The sequence below is a fragment of the Leptodactylus fuscus genome, chromosome 4 (genome assembly GCF_031893055.1).
Source record: "Leptodactylus fuscus isolate aLepFus1 chromosome 4, aLepFus1.hap2, whole genome shotgun sequence".
Classification (NCBI taxonomy): domain Eukaryota; kingdom Metazoa; phylum Chordata; class Amphibia; order Anura; family Leptodactylidae; genus Leptodactylus; species Leptodactylus fuscus.
The window spans coordinates 194,392,356-194,408,857 of record NC_134268.1 but is presented as its reverse complement, the minus strand read 5'-3'; the positions used below and the strand labels follow the sequence as shown (position 1 = coordinate 194,408,857).

Sequence of the window (16,502 nt, the reverse complement as noted above, 5' to 3'; positions counted from 1 at the left end):
CACACTGTACAGCGCGATAGGCGCTGCTGTGGAGAAGGACGTAGCTGACTGACTGACAGGAACGCCCTTTTCTGACTGTAATGAGCTACGGTACTGGGACTGATAACGCTTTACCCGGGGCACAGATCGGGAAAGCCCATAGTGCACTGAATTCAGCGCACTGTCGGCTTTCCGGCAGTATATAGAACTGCCTGTGCCCAATCTGATGAAAGGTCCTCTTTAATGGTACAATGGTATACGTCTAAGCAAAACTGTCATCACATGAGTGATATAATTAGTTAATAAAGCAGACATTTAGGGAGAGGTGACAGATCCTCTTTAAGTCACAAAGCTTGGGTGCCAAAAGCCTCATCACCTATTTCATCAGATCAGGCCTATAATACTGTTTGCTTATATTTCTTCTGGAGATGTCTAGGCCCAGGCATTAAAGTTGGTATGCATCTGTCACATGGAGCACACGGCCTCATAGACTTTAATGAGTCTATTCACATGACCCTTGTTTTAATGAAAGATCCAAGAAATAATGGAACCAATCATTTCTCGGGCCGAGTTCACAGATCCCCCAATAGACTCATGTCTATCAGGAATCCGAATGTCATAAGAGAAGAGTGTGCGTGTCAACGCTATATAATGATCTAAGCTTCCCCTTTAAAAAAGTTTCAAAAACATGGCTGCTTTCTCCTTCTCAGGAAGGGACCTCATGTTCATGGGTCACATGGCAAGGTTACATTTCCATTCCATTAAAAATGAATGTGACAGAGGTGCAGCATGGTGATGTCACCAACAGACATGATGTCACTTCTTGGGAAGAAGAAAGTAGCCATGTTTTTGAAGTCTTGTACAACCCCTTTAAGTAGCAGTTGCATTTTTCTTACATTATCAGTCCTCATTCCAATGGTTGCTTGTGAAGTGAAATACTACAGGTGTTCCTTCCTTGACGGTCATGGAGCGTCCATAGTTTTGATGGTAGTGAAGCCATCCAATGATCGACTCTGTGATAGATGCAGTTCCTGGCTTTCACTAACCTAAAGGGGTGATAAATGAAAGACCCCCCCCCATCCCTATTAGAATATAGTGTCTTAAGTCATATTTAATAATATATGATCAAAAACCAGACGTTCCTATATTTATAAATAGTGCAAAGAGTCCGCTCCTCCTTCAGCAGAAATATCAGATACTCCCATGTATAGGGCTGATAAATCCTTGTCTGATCCGGCCCCGACTCATTTTATGGTCTGTTAAAATACACATTAATTTTAACAAGCAAAACAAATTGTAATGAGAAGACGGGAATTGAATGTCTAGAAATCGCCGACTTCAAGAGCGGCGTGGCCTTCTCCAGCGAGCCAGCGGTATACAGCCGAACTTCACATGATTTAGTCATTTCTCCCTCCCATTAAACTGATCCCTGTATTCATTTCACAGTGAGCCATTTGCTGGAGTGCGGGATGTGCTGACCTTATCTTGGTCTACCGTTCATCTCTTTTCCCAGTTCTACTTCCAGAAAAGCGTGTGAAGTTTGTGAGGATATTGGCGGCTGTAAAATGGCTTCAGAAGTACTCAGAACTGAACAAATTATAAGACTGGCAGCGTAGGAAAGATGTATTTTACACGATTTCTACTTAGAGGGAGTCAATTTTTATAGAGTTTATAAAAGAAAAAAAAAAAATTTGGCAAAATGTGAAGAAAGGGACGAGGTTCTAGATCAGGGGTCGGCAACCATCGGCGCTCGAGCTGTTGTAAAACTACAACTCCCAGCATGCATACTTGCTCTGCTGTTCTTACAACTCCATGGAGGTGAATGGAGCATGTTAGGAGTTGTAGTTTTACAGTAGTTTGCAGTGCCGAAGGTTGCTGACCCCTGTTCTAGACTATTCAACCAGACTACTGTTAAAGAGGGGTTCTAGACTATATAACGAGACCAGTATTAAAGGTCGGTGCTAGAATATGCAACTCGGCTGTTTCTGGGGGTTTCTCCAGTCTGCAATGTCTTATGAGTTGTAAAGGGGGTCTGTCACCCTTTTGTAAAATGTTGAAGTGACACTCCTGTAGTTAAAGCTTGTGATGTCATCGTCACCTGATGAGAAGCACACGCCTCTCCGTTCTGCAAAAGTCAAGATCTCACTTCTTGCGTGCATGAACTGTTCTCCATAGGTTCTCCTAGCAGGGCACAAACTTTAGTACAATTAGGCCCCATGCACATTGCTGCAAGTCTATCCGATATTGCATATAAAAGTATGGGCCCATACATTTCAATGGGCCCATAAACACAGGCATAGTTTTTGTGGCTGAGTGTCAGTCCTGCATTGAAAAGCCGCGGATATTGGAGTAGGTCCTATACTTGTCCACATTTGCGGCTCGTCCCATTCAATAAAATGCATGGGTCAGTGAAAACGGTTTTCACTGCCCTGCAGACGGCACACGATGAAGCCATGAATGAAGCCTTACTGCATATGATTAGGCAACTCCCGTCACACAGTTATAATAAACAATCTCACAGGTCACCCTCTCTAACTATATTCTCATGGTCTTTTAGATCAGTGGTCCATAAACTTTTGTGCACCAAGGCCCTGCTTCAAGCAAGACCATTTCTCCATGGCTCCGACAGGGTGGGTGGGGGTTGATCAGGGGCGGGGCTTTGGTCATATGAGGCGGGGTTATAGGCAAGCTCCACCATGTGGACGGAAAGGCTCTTCACTGGGATTCTTTGCGGGGCAGACGGGCGTGACATGACCATCTGAGTGGACATGGCGAGTCACTAGACATCACGGCTGGATACTTCGCGCTAGGCCACATTGCGGTGGTAACATGTAATCTATTGGGTAGTGCGTCGTTGTTACCAGCTACCAGATGCTGTGCTACCCGATAGTTTACAGGTTACCATAGTAACGTGGCCTAGCGCGAAGTATCCAGCTTAGAATGACGCCAGACCACCGACCCGCCCCGTGGACTGGCAAAAAAAACCAAAAAACAACGCCCCTGTCCTGCTCCGCGGTCTGATGATTGGAGACCCCTGTTTTAGATTATTTAGGGGGATATTGAGAGAAGGATGATTTTTTTAAAATAAAAATGTTTACATTTGTTGCGTTGAGGTTGCGCATTCTGAATCCACTTATAATAGCGCAAGACTATTTACTGTCACGGAAACAGCAAGGGCATGGAACATTTCATATCCCAAAGACCAAGTGTTTGCCTTGGCACATGCCGTTCTGTTGGCTTATCACCACTGGCATGAATGTTTGACATTGTTCACTTCAAATTACTGAAATGCTTAAGCAGAGGGGAAGAATTTCGGAACAAGCTCCATCGATCGTTTAGAAGCAATTATTAGCAGAATCCAGTCGGCTGGGGCTGTAGGGGGCTGAGCTAGTGAATTTTTTGAAAGGAAAAAAAAAAATGCAGCTGTCAGTTGGTTCCCGCAATAAGAATTCTTGTGCTGGATCGTAGATCGCTGCATGAAGTAATTATATTCATGTGGGCGCACGTCAGGGCTGCCAGCATTCCTGCTCCAGATGAAGGGTCACCAGTTGGATGTCTACGAGCTACATTTTTATTGCTCCCTTATGTTCTTCTAAGCTGGGTGACATACATTTTATGCAGTGTCAGGGAAACACATATTGTTAATATTATCCAGCTTATCCATCCTGGGTTGGATTGAAGCATTTATCAAAAACATATAGAAGTTGCCATGTGGATTGTTTTGGAAAATTTTCGGGTTCAATTAAAGCATAAATTTGTTTGCTTTAAATTGAATCTCCGTCGTAGAACATCAGGTCAGCTTTGGGTCTAACGTACTTTGTAGACAGTGCTGCACCTCCCTTGAAGCGACCGCTTCAGGCGGCGCTATGCCAGGGCCACGCGGAGGGCGGCATTTTTGCTGACCTAAGCCAGTCCAGGACAAGGCGGCTTTCTGATGCCTGCTTCAGGTGGCAGAAAGCCATGGTTCAACCCTGTTTGTAGATAAATGTAACTATACAAGGGCCAGCCCATCACTGTGACCAGTGACCGGCCGAGTACTCACATTTCTGGTGTCAAAAATAAAAGGTAATGGGGAGGGGGGAAAGAAGAGGGACATGAGAAGTGTTGGAATGGGAAGAGTTGGGGATTAGGAAGGTTTTTGTACTTTATTTATTGAGTTAGTTACATTTTTGAATTCTCATAGGCTAGGTTCACACCTACGTTCGGGTCTACTTGGGGACACAAAGAACAGAAACCTAGTCTTCCTAAAAACAAAAGGAAAACCCATGGACCCCATAGACTATAATGGAGTCCAATGGGTTTCTGTCCAGTTACTGCCCAAAAAATGCATTTTTCAGGCGGATTCGGTGATGGAAACCCTGAACGGAATATAGGCGCACCTGTGAATCTAGCCTTAGGGTATAATCACAAGTATTTTTTAAACAAATTTGGGGTTTTTGCATCAAAATCCTCTTTAAAATCTAACCCCGTGGAAATAGTGGCTGAAAGTCAAAGCTGAACCACAGTTTTGCACACATGCTAAGCCACAAATACAATGGGGCTAATCAAGCGTAAGCTTTCACGCTGTGGTTTCTGTAGTGATTCAGCAACAATATTGAGCAGGATGCGTCCTCCCATTAAAAGGCAGAATTTTTTTCTTATTATTTTTTAATATGTATTTCTATATTATCGTTATCTTTCTCAATGTATAGATCTATGGTCCAAATAGGCTGCTTCCCATCAAATAACACCCAGTATTTGAGGACAGTGTGCCATATAAAGCAGGAGCAGAGGAAAGCAAATATTTTACTAGGTTCTAATGCCCATAAAATTCCAAAAATGGAAATGACTGTGTCCTTGATACAAAGTGTCCGCTGCAACTTTTAAAATCATGAAATATTCTGACACTAGATATGGAAAACTCATTGTAGAGACAGCCAGTGTTTACTTTTACAGTAAGCCAGTCCATAAAAGCAGCACAGCTCGAGTCTTCTACTCCCAGGGCGTTCTGGGAAATCCAAGCCGACCACACAATCCTCTGGCCTTAAACTATTTACGTCTCTAGCTGGGTATTCACACCATTGGCTGCAGGCCAGTACCTTGGGAATTCGCTTATGCTCTTGGGACACAGCATGTCATAACACCGCTGCCTAGAGCTGAACATGAAACAAAGCGTATTCTTCATCCGAGTGTGCCTGAATAGTGTCTTGTCAGCAGATGTGTCCAGTCTCTAGGACGCTGTTCATACTGTATAGCTGAGCTGTTTTAGTGCAGTTTTCCTTGAACTGATTTTGCATGATATCCTGCGTGTGTTTTTACGTATAGAGACTGCACTGGTAAGCTTTTTAGATCTCTGCGCAACCCCTTTAAGCAAAACTTTTTGCTTTTTTTTTTTTTTACATTTTTGTTTGCTTTTAGAGTTTTGCTTATTTTTCAACCTTTTTATTGTTCAGGGAGGAGTGAGGAACATGCGGCCTTTACATTTCCATCTAAAATGTGTTTTTTTTCTATAAATCTTGCATTTGGGTCCTATAGTTTTTGGGTTTGAATTATTGAGCGGAGTATATTAATGTTTCCGCTTTCCTCTGCACTCACGTGTATTGATTTATTCTCAGCGTATTCATAGCAGGAGAACAATAGAGATAAGGAAGCTATGGGATTATGTAGAGGGGGCTCTTGTCTTACATGGTATATTATGATTTTTTTTATAGGTTGTGTCTTATAAATTTGGTTTCATAGAAATAGGCAGATATATCGCAATCCGTTTTTTGCTATAAGGTTCCTCTGCACAGAGCGCCATGGTACTGGGGTCCCCAGCTATCTGTAGCTGTACACTGCAGGGAAATCTGGTAGCAAATATTCAATTCCCTGTAGTTCAACTTTATGGTAAATCAGCATTTTTGATCTGTGCTCTGCAATGGAGGCAAAATGCATATGTGAACAGTGCCTAATGCATGAATGTGCTTCATAGAACTTGGCAGCTGCTCTCTACACTGGTTATCAGATGAGAAGGGTTTAATGGGACCCCTTTTATTAACTCAGATTGACTTCCCCACGTAGAGGCTGCACCATAGTTCGCTCGATGATATCTCACATGTGGGCTGTTGGCACCACAGTCAGCACAGGCACCAGGGTATACAAGCCATTAGTGCAACCTGTGTATATGCACATGGGCCTAGGAGATCAGGGGGCTTACCACCTTATGGGCCTAGTAGATTAGGGGGACCTACCACTTTATGGGCCTAGTAGATCGGGGGCCTTCCACCTTATGGTCCTAGGAAATCAGGGGGGGTCTACCACCTTATGGGCCTTGGAAATCAGGGGGGTCTACTACCTTATGGGTCTAGGAGATCAGGGGGGCTTACCACCTTGTGGGCCTAGTAAATCAGGGGGGCCTACTATCTTATGGGCCTAGTAAATCAGGGGAGCCCACTACCTTATGAGCCTAGTAGATAGGGGGGCCTACCACCTTATGGGCCTAGTATTTCAGGGTTGACTACCACCTTAACAGCAGTTTTTTTTTGTTTTTTTTTTTTACTGTCTATTACATTGTGGAAAAATATGGGGTCTTAACTTTCTGGGTCTGGCATACTGGTTATGTACCCCTGACTACTGGCTTGGCTGCAACTTCCACTACAGTATGGTAGTAACTATGTAAAAGGAACCTAAAAAACCATATTGGTGCTATTGGAGTAATTTGTTGACCGTGAGACTCCCTATAAGGTATTCTTGTACCAGTATGAACAGAGCCTTAATCATTTGCAATTTGTGAAATGGGAAGGCCCCACTCACTTTCATTGCCACTGAATCTCGCTTTTCAGCTTTGTCACCCATTCTAAATAGAGTAGTGGTCAGGAAGACTACCCCTTGACACTTCATTCTTTTCAGTGGGAGCTGTGAAGAGGGGATAGCCAAAGTAAAGCACTTAGCTGACACCAGCTCCACCATTAAAGGGGTTGACTAGGGGGTATCTATTCACTTACCTGGTCTGGCAGAATGCTTTTGATGTGCATGGGGGTTCTGGCGACGTCACGACTCCTGGCTCATTGCGATTTGGGTTCCCAGGTCACTCCGCCACCCTCCCCCCCAGGTCACTCCACCCCTTTCCTTACATGATCTCCTCACCTGTGAGATTGAGGAAGAAGTGGGAGGAGCATCCTAGAGAGGCAAAGTGACCCAAGGAGCCGAACACCACCTCTAATCACATGACCCAGGAGTCGTGAGATCGCCAAAACCCCCGGGTACATCGAAAGCATTCTGCCACACCGGGTGGGTAAATAAATACCCCCAATCTCCAGACAACCCCTTTATTCTTTCCTGATCACCATTTCATCCAGAATTGAGGACAAAACTCTTGTTCTTGTGATCTCTGAGGGTCTCTGATAAATTCCTAAGATGGGAATACTCTTTATAAGTTGTGTGTCTTCTGCTGGACCATTATAGTGTTAGAACCTGGGCCCATTGAAGAATCCTCTGTACGTCTGTAGACCAGTCTGGTTTTCCTCCATAAGTCTGCACCAGTGTCTCTTTGCAAAGACGTCAGTGTAATGTGTCAGTATAGACTGAAGACGACTTTCAGAAGCTTCATTAAAATGAAATATTTTTAGCCTTAAGTCATTTCGGGATATTGAAAGGCAATATAAACATACTGTTGTTGTTGAATGTCCAGATGGGTCATGAGATTGTATATTTCTTGTAGACGGCTCAGTGAGGATTATTTCATGTTTTCAATTTAATTGGCAAGTTTTCCCAATTTTTTTTAGGTAGAATAAAAGGTCCTTGGAGCATAAATCCATACTCAATCTAAAATGTCTGTATTGGTAAAGATGGTATAAAGTATGACTCATGGATTGTTACACAAACCGCTTTATTTCTCCGTAATCCCGGCTGCCAAGCGGCTGACACCAAACTTGAGTCATCAGTAAACAATTCTCAGAAAATTGTTTCTTAGGGGGGAAATATAGATCTAAAAATAAGACATTTCAGGGAGATTTTTTAACTTGTTTTGTATTTAATCATAGTAATTTTATCTTAATTTAGGATCAAAAACTCGCGGAATATTTATTATTATTATTATTATTATTATTATTATTATTATTATTATTTTTTTAGAAAAAAACCTGTCTTTGTCTCTCTCCACCAATCGCAGTGCAGATTTCATTTACTACTTTGAATCTGATAAATGAAAGCTGTGCTGTGATTGGTTGCTCTGGGGAAAAAAAATACAGAAAAATCCTTGGGTTTGTACCTTTTCCTAATGCTACTTGCATCAGAAATTGTCTTGAGATGTTTTTATGCCCTCCTCACCACTTTATAAAAAGAGGGTATTTTTGGGCCTATTTTTTTTTCTTATATAAAATCTATAACAAAAATTGTGCATCTCCTACCTTAAGACAGCACAGGTACTGCTCCAATTTATGGAAACATACGTGCCCATTGCCCCTCCACATAGGCTCTGGGCAAAAGGCTCTACCATGTGCATGTAACCTAAGCTATGTGTTATGGAATAGCCGCTTAATTAATTCACAAAATGTTATGGAACTGCTATTTAAGCAGTTTCCTAATACATAACAGGTAACTGACAGCAGACTGCAAGTAAACAAGCTGTCTATAATCCAACACTGCTGTGGTTCGCCTCATCCAAGGCTACCCCAAGGTATTCACCAGATGAATACTTTTCCAAGCCATGGTAGAGTCCAAGAGGTCACAGATAAAACCAAATCAGCAAGAGAAGAGTTAACTAGGAGAGGAAGCAAAAATGGGTAAACCAAGGAACACTCATATAACAGGGATATGTACTGGGAGTAAGTATAGAGTACACGCAGATTAGAAACCTGACACATTCACAGACACCCAAGTAAGGCTAAGTTCACATCCAACAAAGACCTCGTCTTCAGCAACCACCAGAAATCGAGGGAGAGAAAAGTCCTGCACTGCATTGTAGTCTATGGGGACCACCAGTGTCTGTGGGTAACCTCTGTTTTAGCGATTTAGCACTCCATCATTGGGTTCCCCAAGGTGGAACCAAATCACGAAGACCTATATGCAGTTGTGAACTTAGAAAAGTGTCAGGTTAACTTCCCTTGCCTCAACTGTTTACATATACAGAACTAGACCCCTGACTGGCTCTACATGTCAAACCCCTGACTGCCTAGACAGACCCAGACAAAGTCTGACTGTTAGGCATAGCAACCCTAAAGCAATAGCAATGTAGCAAATGCAGATGTTGTACAGAACTGCCCCCCCTGCAGTGCTGCACAGAAGAAAGACTAGGTGGAGAGAGAGTAGCCCGGACATTCAGATTCCTAACATTGTGACTGTGTTGCGTTGCTGCCTCTTATATCATTAATGGATAGACTCTGCTCTTGTCGTGTGTCAGGGGAAGTAGTCACCAGCGATACCCTTTAATAATAATGGACAAGAAGCAGCCACTCTGCAGACTTCTTGGACAGCTCCCATATGTCTCATCTTGGGATGCATTTCTGTTTTAATCCTTAGGACTGAGAGGATGCCAAGAAAACTTGGGTTTGTTTGCATTTTCATTACTTATTGAGCTTCGCTTGTGTCCAACACGTGTCCGGAGTCTATCCCTTGTCTAGTCTGAGTAATGTTACCGCCTCTATGATCTTTTGGGACGAACTGGGTTATTAACCACAAGAGCAAGGAATAATCTGAACTGCAGAACATATTGCTGTTTTTTTGTGTATAACATGAGCATTTATAGTGTACAGTCTATCAGACCTCCAGTCTGAGCTGAGGAATGTCAAATTTTTTGTCAGCAATTTGTATAGTTTCATTAAAGGGGATATGAGATTAGAAGAAAAATTGCCTTTTTCTGGAAACAGCGCCACTCTTATTTATGGGATGTGTCTGGTATTGCGGCTCCGCCATATTCAAATAAAATTAGGAAACCTATAATTTATCTGACCAAAATATTTGTTTGACTGTGAGACATATGATGCGTGTATCTTAAAGAGAACGACCACGAAATAATCGATAGTCAAAGTATTTAAGGCTAAGGCCCCACGGGACAATTCACAACCATAAAGTGCTGCGGGAAAAACCGCAGCGAGAACGCATTGTGGTTCTTCCCGCAGCGCTTTAAACAGAAAGTTCACCCAGTTTTCCTCTGCGGACTTTCTGTTACAATTATATTTACGGGGAAGCCGCCTGCGTTTCCGTAGATAGAATTGACATGCTGCCATTTCCAAAACTGCGCCGATTTTTCAAATTGCAGCATGTCCGCGCTGTGGTCTATACTGCAAAGTGGGTATGGGATTCGCATGAATCCCATCTTTTTTACAGTTACTGTAAAACGCCTTGATTTTTCCTGTGATGTTTCCACCGCGGGCAAATTGCGGCGTTTCTGGCAAGTGGGGCCCCAGCCTAAAAGGGTTTTTGTGATTTTCTTTTTTTCTATCCTAAGGATAGGCCATTAATATCTGATTTAAGCTGTTCAAGGCTATGTCTGAGGCATGTTCTATGCAGTGCATGGAGCCAGAAGCAGATTGGCTCTGTACACCGCATAGTGGCCAGGCACCGTTACTGCAGTTCAGCTCCCATTTGAAATGAATCGGAGCTGGGGATTAGCCCCCTCCTCCCAAACAAATCAAATATTTATGGCCTATTCTAAGGATAAGCTAAACTGGGGGCAGAGTTGGGGGGACAAGAAACTGGGGGCAGATGAAGGGGGGGGCATGAAACTGGGGGCAGAGATGGGGGGGGACAAGAAACTGGAGGCAAAGATGGGGGGACAAGAAACTGGGGGCAGAGATGGGGGACAAGAAACTGGGGGCAGAGATGGGGGGACAAGAAACTGGGGGCAGAGATGGGGGACAAGAAACTGGGGGCAGAGATGGGGGGACAAGAAACTGGGGGCAGAGATAGGGGGACAAGAAATATCAGTGGTTCAGCGCCACCGCCAACCCTGCTAGTAAGTTATAAAAATAAAATCCCATGAAAAATCCTTTTATGCATTAATGGTGTGTTTTGGAACTGAAGATAAAGTGACAATCTGGGGTCAATTCCATTTTTCAAGATTTTTTTTTTTGTCCACAACCCTATTGAAGATCACTGTAGTCAGACTGTCCTCAACCTCAAGTGGCTGCTCACAGAAAACAATAGAGTGCGACTTCGAGGGTGTCTCCAAAGTGGTGGTCTGGGAGTAAAAACAAAATTGCCTAAATGAAGGGAATTTGATGAAATTATGAAAAAGATTTAAGCAAAAAAATCCCTGTTCAAACCTTTGCATCTCCAGCACTGCTGCCCTGATAATCCTTATGGCCCTGATAATCCCTATGGGTCTTTATTTACTGACCCTGCAATGACTGCTGCAGCCAATCATTGGCCACTGTTATATTTGCAGGTCACATCTTCACTGCAGGACCAGTGTGGACCACTAGAGCGGCGCTGGATCTGTAATAGTTTGAACAGAGGACTCATTTTTTAATTTTTTTTATTACCGTAAGATTATCAACCCAAGAGTCTTTTTTTTTCTGTTAAATTACCGCTTCAGTCCTCCACTTAGGAGCAGTGATCTTTGTTGTCCTCTATAACTTTCATGGTTTATCCAAAGGTTTTTCTCCTTAAAATCAAATCCCAATGTCCACAACGTCTACGGCAGACTGGAATCAATACTAAAGTTAAAATGAAGGCACTCGCCCAGTGATGAACTATCCGTCAGGCCGTAATCCACCTTATTTGTCGCAGCAGGTCGATGTTACAGTCTCGCAGTGACCTGCCACAACAAATAAAATGGATTACATTCTGATGGATACATGGATCATATATACAGCCTAATACTCCATATTTTACATTCAGTTTATGTGCTGCGGTTGAGATAGGCATCTATAGCGCAAATGTGTCACCTACTTCATAAATTGATTTATTTAACGGAAACAGGGATGAAAGCGATTCTATCTCACTACTCTATGAAACGCGTTTCATGCCTGAAGATTTTCAATTACACATCCATCAAGCACGTCCATGGGCTCCAATATCATATACAAATATGTCTGTATCTTCTACTTTAATAACTGGCTAGTCAGCACTATAAGGTGATACTTACTGTTTAATAAAGTACCGCAGCAGGCATGGTGAAATCCGTTTTTGCTCCAGTTACATCACACATGACGTCATCATATTTTTATTTTCCATGATTTTACTTCATTATAACATATTTTATATATCCAGAAAAACAAGAGTTAAAGGGAACCTGTCCCCAGACCGACGCCATCACAGCAAAACTAAAAAATGTACCATGGGTTCTTCGTTACTTTCTTTTGGCTTCAGATATCTCCAGTTGACTAGCGCACCTCTGACAATTCCAGCTGCTTGCATCATTTAATAAGCACTTCTGAGCTGATTCCGGCACCATTGGAATTTCTTCTCTAGCCCCCCCCACCGTTCCCGAGCAATAAGTGCAGTTAGTTTTGGTGCCTGATATGCTATTTAGTTTCTATATTGTCAGGAAGGTAGTGTCAGTCAGGTACAGGCAAGGGGGTGCGATTCTGAGCTCTGACATTGTCCACCTTTGATTGGAACTCAGAATCAACCTCCTTTGTCTGCGCCTGCACACCACATCCCTGTCAGTACCAAGACTAAATATCATTTCAGGCATCAAAACTAATAGTATTGATTGCTCAGGAATGGTGGGGGCTAGAGAAAAAATTCCAACTGTGCTGGAGTCAGTGGAGCAGTGTCTATTAACATATGCTAAGACCAGGCGAAGTGCCGCACCTCCCATGAGGCGACCTGAAGCGAGCGCTTCAGGCGGCACTATGCAAGGGCCTCAGGGAGGGCGGCATTTTTGCTAACCTAAGCCAGTCCAGGACAAGCTGTCCTGGACTGGCTTATCACCGAGCGGGTGGTTTGGGGAGGCCACTGGAGCCTCTCCTCACGCTCAGGCAGAGAGCAGGCAGTCTCCGGGCCTACTCTCTGCCGGCGAACGGGGCTAGGCCCCGCCCCCTTCACTCGGCCACGCCCCGATCCGCCCGGCCACACCCCGATCCGCCTCCTCCTCCCGGCGGGGGGGGGGGGGGGCGGCTTTCTGCAGTTAGCCTCGGGCGGCGAAAGGAGCAGGCTCACCCCTGCCAGGCGTTGGTGGAGGTGGTGAAAGGTCCTCTTTAAAGAGGACCGTTCATGTCCTCAGGCACATGCGGTGTAATACACTTCTAGAAAGCAGACAGTCGGCTTTCCCGTTCTGTGCCCCTGCTGAAGAGCTATTGTTGCCGTTACCGTAGCTTTTCAGTGTCAGAAGGGCATTTCCGTCAGTCTGTCAGGAACGCCCCTCCTCACAGTAGTGTCCATAGCGCTGTACTGTGAGGGAACACTGCGTACCGCTCAGCCATGACGCTGAGTGGTGAGGAACGTCCCTCTCACAGTACAGTACAATAGATGCTACTGTGAGGAGGGGTGTTCCTGACTGTCAGAAATGCCCTTGTGACACTGAAGAGCTATGGTAATGGCGTGATAGCTCTTCATTGGGGGGTGCAGAATGGGAAAGCCAATAGTGCACTGAAGTCTGCTTTTTAGCAGTGTATTACACCGCATATGCCCGAGGACGTGAAAGGTCCTCTTTAAATCATTGAGGTTTCCGCGCAGTTGTTATGTCTTTCTGGCACAAGAAGCTCCAATGTAGAAACTGGGCTCCTGGGCCCCTACCTATCATGTACCATTTGTAATATTTTATTATGTAGCAAAGGGAACTTTAGGCTTCCTCTGACTTTGGGGTCCAGGTGTGACCTCTAGGAGGCCAGATAGTTAGATAGATAGCCAGGACCCAAGTGAATAAAACACTTTTTTTTCTGTTTCCCGATGATTGCCTCTATTATCCTTCCAGATACACTAATGAGCTGTTTGCTTCATCACCTAGTACTCGTCACACCGAACCGCTATCTCTTGCAGTTCTGTAACTCGAAGCTCCTAGACCCAAATATAAAATATGTAATTGGACTTACCATGTGCTACGGTATCTCTAATACTGGTGTCTCCTTATATCGATCATTTGGTTGATCACCGCTCCTAAAGGCCGTCACCTGACTAGTAACAAGCTCTCCGTACAGAGGGATTGTCACACGCATTATTATTTCCTATATACGATCCTGACTTCCACAATTTGGCTACATAAAGCCAGTGAGCGGATCGATAAGACTCATCTATCAGCTTTTTTTCCCTCCTAATGGTGGCGGCCTCAGTAGTCCCGAGAGATTTTGGACTGCAGATGTGCCAGCAGGCTCCCAGGCTCATCTCTCTGTGTCTCTGAATCTACAGACATGAGACTATGGCCTGGTCCTTGTAGTATTGTGCTGACACTTGGGGGAGGGAAGTGTATTAATCCCACATTTGTCATCCACGTGTCATTAGATGTTACAACCTCTGTTTATTTTCCATTTTCGTCCAGTCATCATCCACTTTCCTGCACCGAGTATATTCTTTAATGCATTGATCACTGTTCACATCATGCAGATCTGTCTCTAAAAAGGCTTGTGAAATGTGTGTTAGTGAAGGTGATGATTAATTTAGATCTAAATGTGTTCCTTAAGCTGGAGACCTCATGCGGCTTTTATCGTCTCTTATGACGTAGGCCGGCTGCCTTTACGAAGCATTAAAGTGCGGTACGGTGAAAGTCGCCCTGCATTATTAATAATGGGGAATGCAATTATGTCAGAGATTGCTGAGAGTTATAGGGCATTGTTATAATGAACGGCACTGAGTGGCATTACCACCAGTGCTGGAGACAGGAGAATAGTCACACACGGTGTAGGAATATCTGCAAGGGAGTTGTTTTGGCGGCTAACGGAAGGATATTGCATTAAAGGTTTTTTGGGGGCTAAACATATCGATGACCTATCAAATTGGTGGGTATCTGAGTCCTGGCACCCCCCACCGATCACTTGTTCTCAGCAGCTGATATGCAGAGAATGGAGCAGGAAGCAGACAGCGCTGTTCTCGTGAGTCATTGCAGCTTAGTTGCCATTCAAGTGAATGACAGCTGATCTGTAGTACCTGTTCTGATCACTATAGAGAGAACCAAGCTGTCTGATTCCTGATCCACTCTCTGCGGATGAGAATAGCTGATTGGTGGGGGTGCTAATATCAGGCATTAACTAATTTCTCTTTATTTTGACATGTTACTGCTAGGTCTTAGGTGAACCAACCTAAGAACCAGTTTAATTTGTTCGACTGTTGTCTTTAGTTATAGTTTGAGTTTCTTCGATGGATGTAATGTTGACTTAAAGAGGACCTTTCATCAGATTGGGCACAGGCAGTTCCATATACTGCTGGAAAGGCTTTCCCGATCTGTGCCCTGGGTAAAGCGCTATCGGTCCCGGTACCGTAGCTCTTTACAGTCAGAAGAGCGTTCCAGACACTCTGTCAGGAACGTCCTTCTTCACAGCAGCGCCTATCACGCTGTACTGTGAGAGCAGGGAGGAATTATCAGGAGGGGAGGGGGACGTTCCTCCCCGCTCGCACAGCGCAATAGGCGCTGCTGTGAAGAAGGACGTTCCTGACTGACTGTCAGAAACGCCCTTCTGACTGTAAAGCGCTACGGTACTGGGACCGATGGCGCTTTACCCAGGGCACAGATCGGGAGAGCCTTTCCAGCAGTATATGGAACTGCCTGTGCCCAATCTGATGAAAGGTCCTCTTTAAAGCTGCCTATAGGGACAGTTTTCTTCCTTTTGGAGGAGAGTTAATTAGTAACCAAATAAAAAGACCTATAATGGGTGGCAATAGAAATGACGCAAAAAGTTCGGGTGTATTTACTCATCCGGATTTCATATACCTATGATGTCCGAATTCATCACAGACAGAATATAGGTCCATTGATTTCAATGTATTTTACGGGTTGGTCCATTTTTTCATGGATGTGAAAATTGGATTAACCACAGTCAATACGTAAACAAGGATCTGGCTGCTGGTATTCATCCAGGCCTATCTTAGGCTGGCCATACATTTAAGGCTAGTCTCTCACTTACAAAAGGCTCTTTGTTGTTTGGATCAACGTGGGGGGACCAGAATGACTGAGAACCCATCTGGTAAAACAGCAGTTATCCGCGGACGCCCGCCGACCCGATAGACTACAATGGGTTCCAATGGGTGTCCTACAGAGACTTCAACGCAGATGTGAACCTAGCCTTAGATGTATGTCCACTGAACCTGATTTCAGCAGGACCAGTGGGAACTCCCAATTTTACCTCCGGGTCAGATGTCAGGATAAGAAGGATTGGGAAGTTGGATTTCAACATGCCCGATGGTTTTGTACTTGGGAACCGAGAAGTATATGATAGTGGATTGCTCCCCTCTCCCTATTCAGAACATATACGTTCTTGGCTGAGAAGAAAGGGATTGGAAGAGATAGTTATTGGCCAAACACATGTTAGGTTAGTAGGTGCCTCATGGTTGGCCTGCTCGAATGGTTACATTTATACCATTTTTATTCATATTTAGGGGCCCTAAGGACTCTTTCATACAACAAGTCTGCATGCTCGGGCGTATAAATGTATTCTATTAAAGGAACCGTAAAAATGCCCAAGAAATGA

At 44.1% G+C, this 16,502-nt stretch overlaps 1 protein-coding gene across 10 annotated transcripts in view; it reads left to right on the top strand.

Annotated features, from left to right (window-relative positions):
- Positions 1 to 16,502, top strand: part of DIP2C (disco interacting protein 2 homolog C) — a 346,599-nt gene that overhangs the window by 158,829 nt on the left and 171,268 nt on the right. The window lies entirely within an intron of this gene.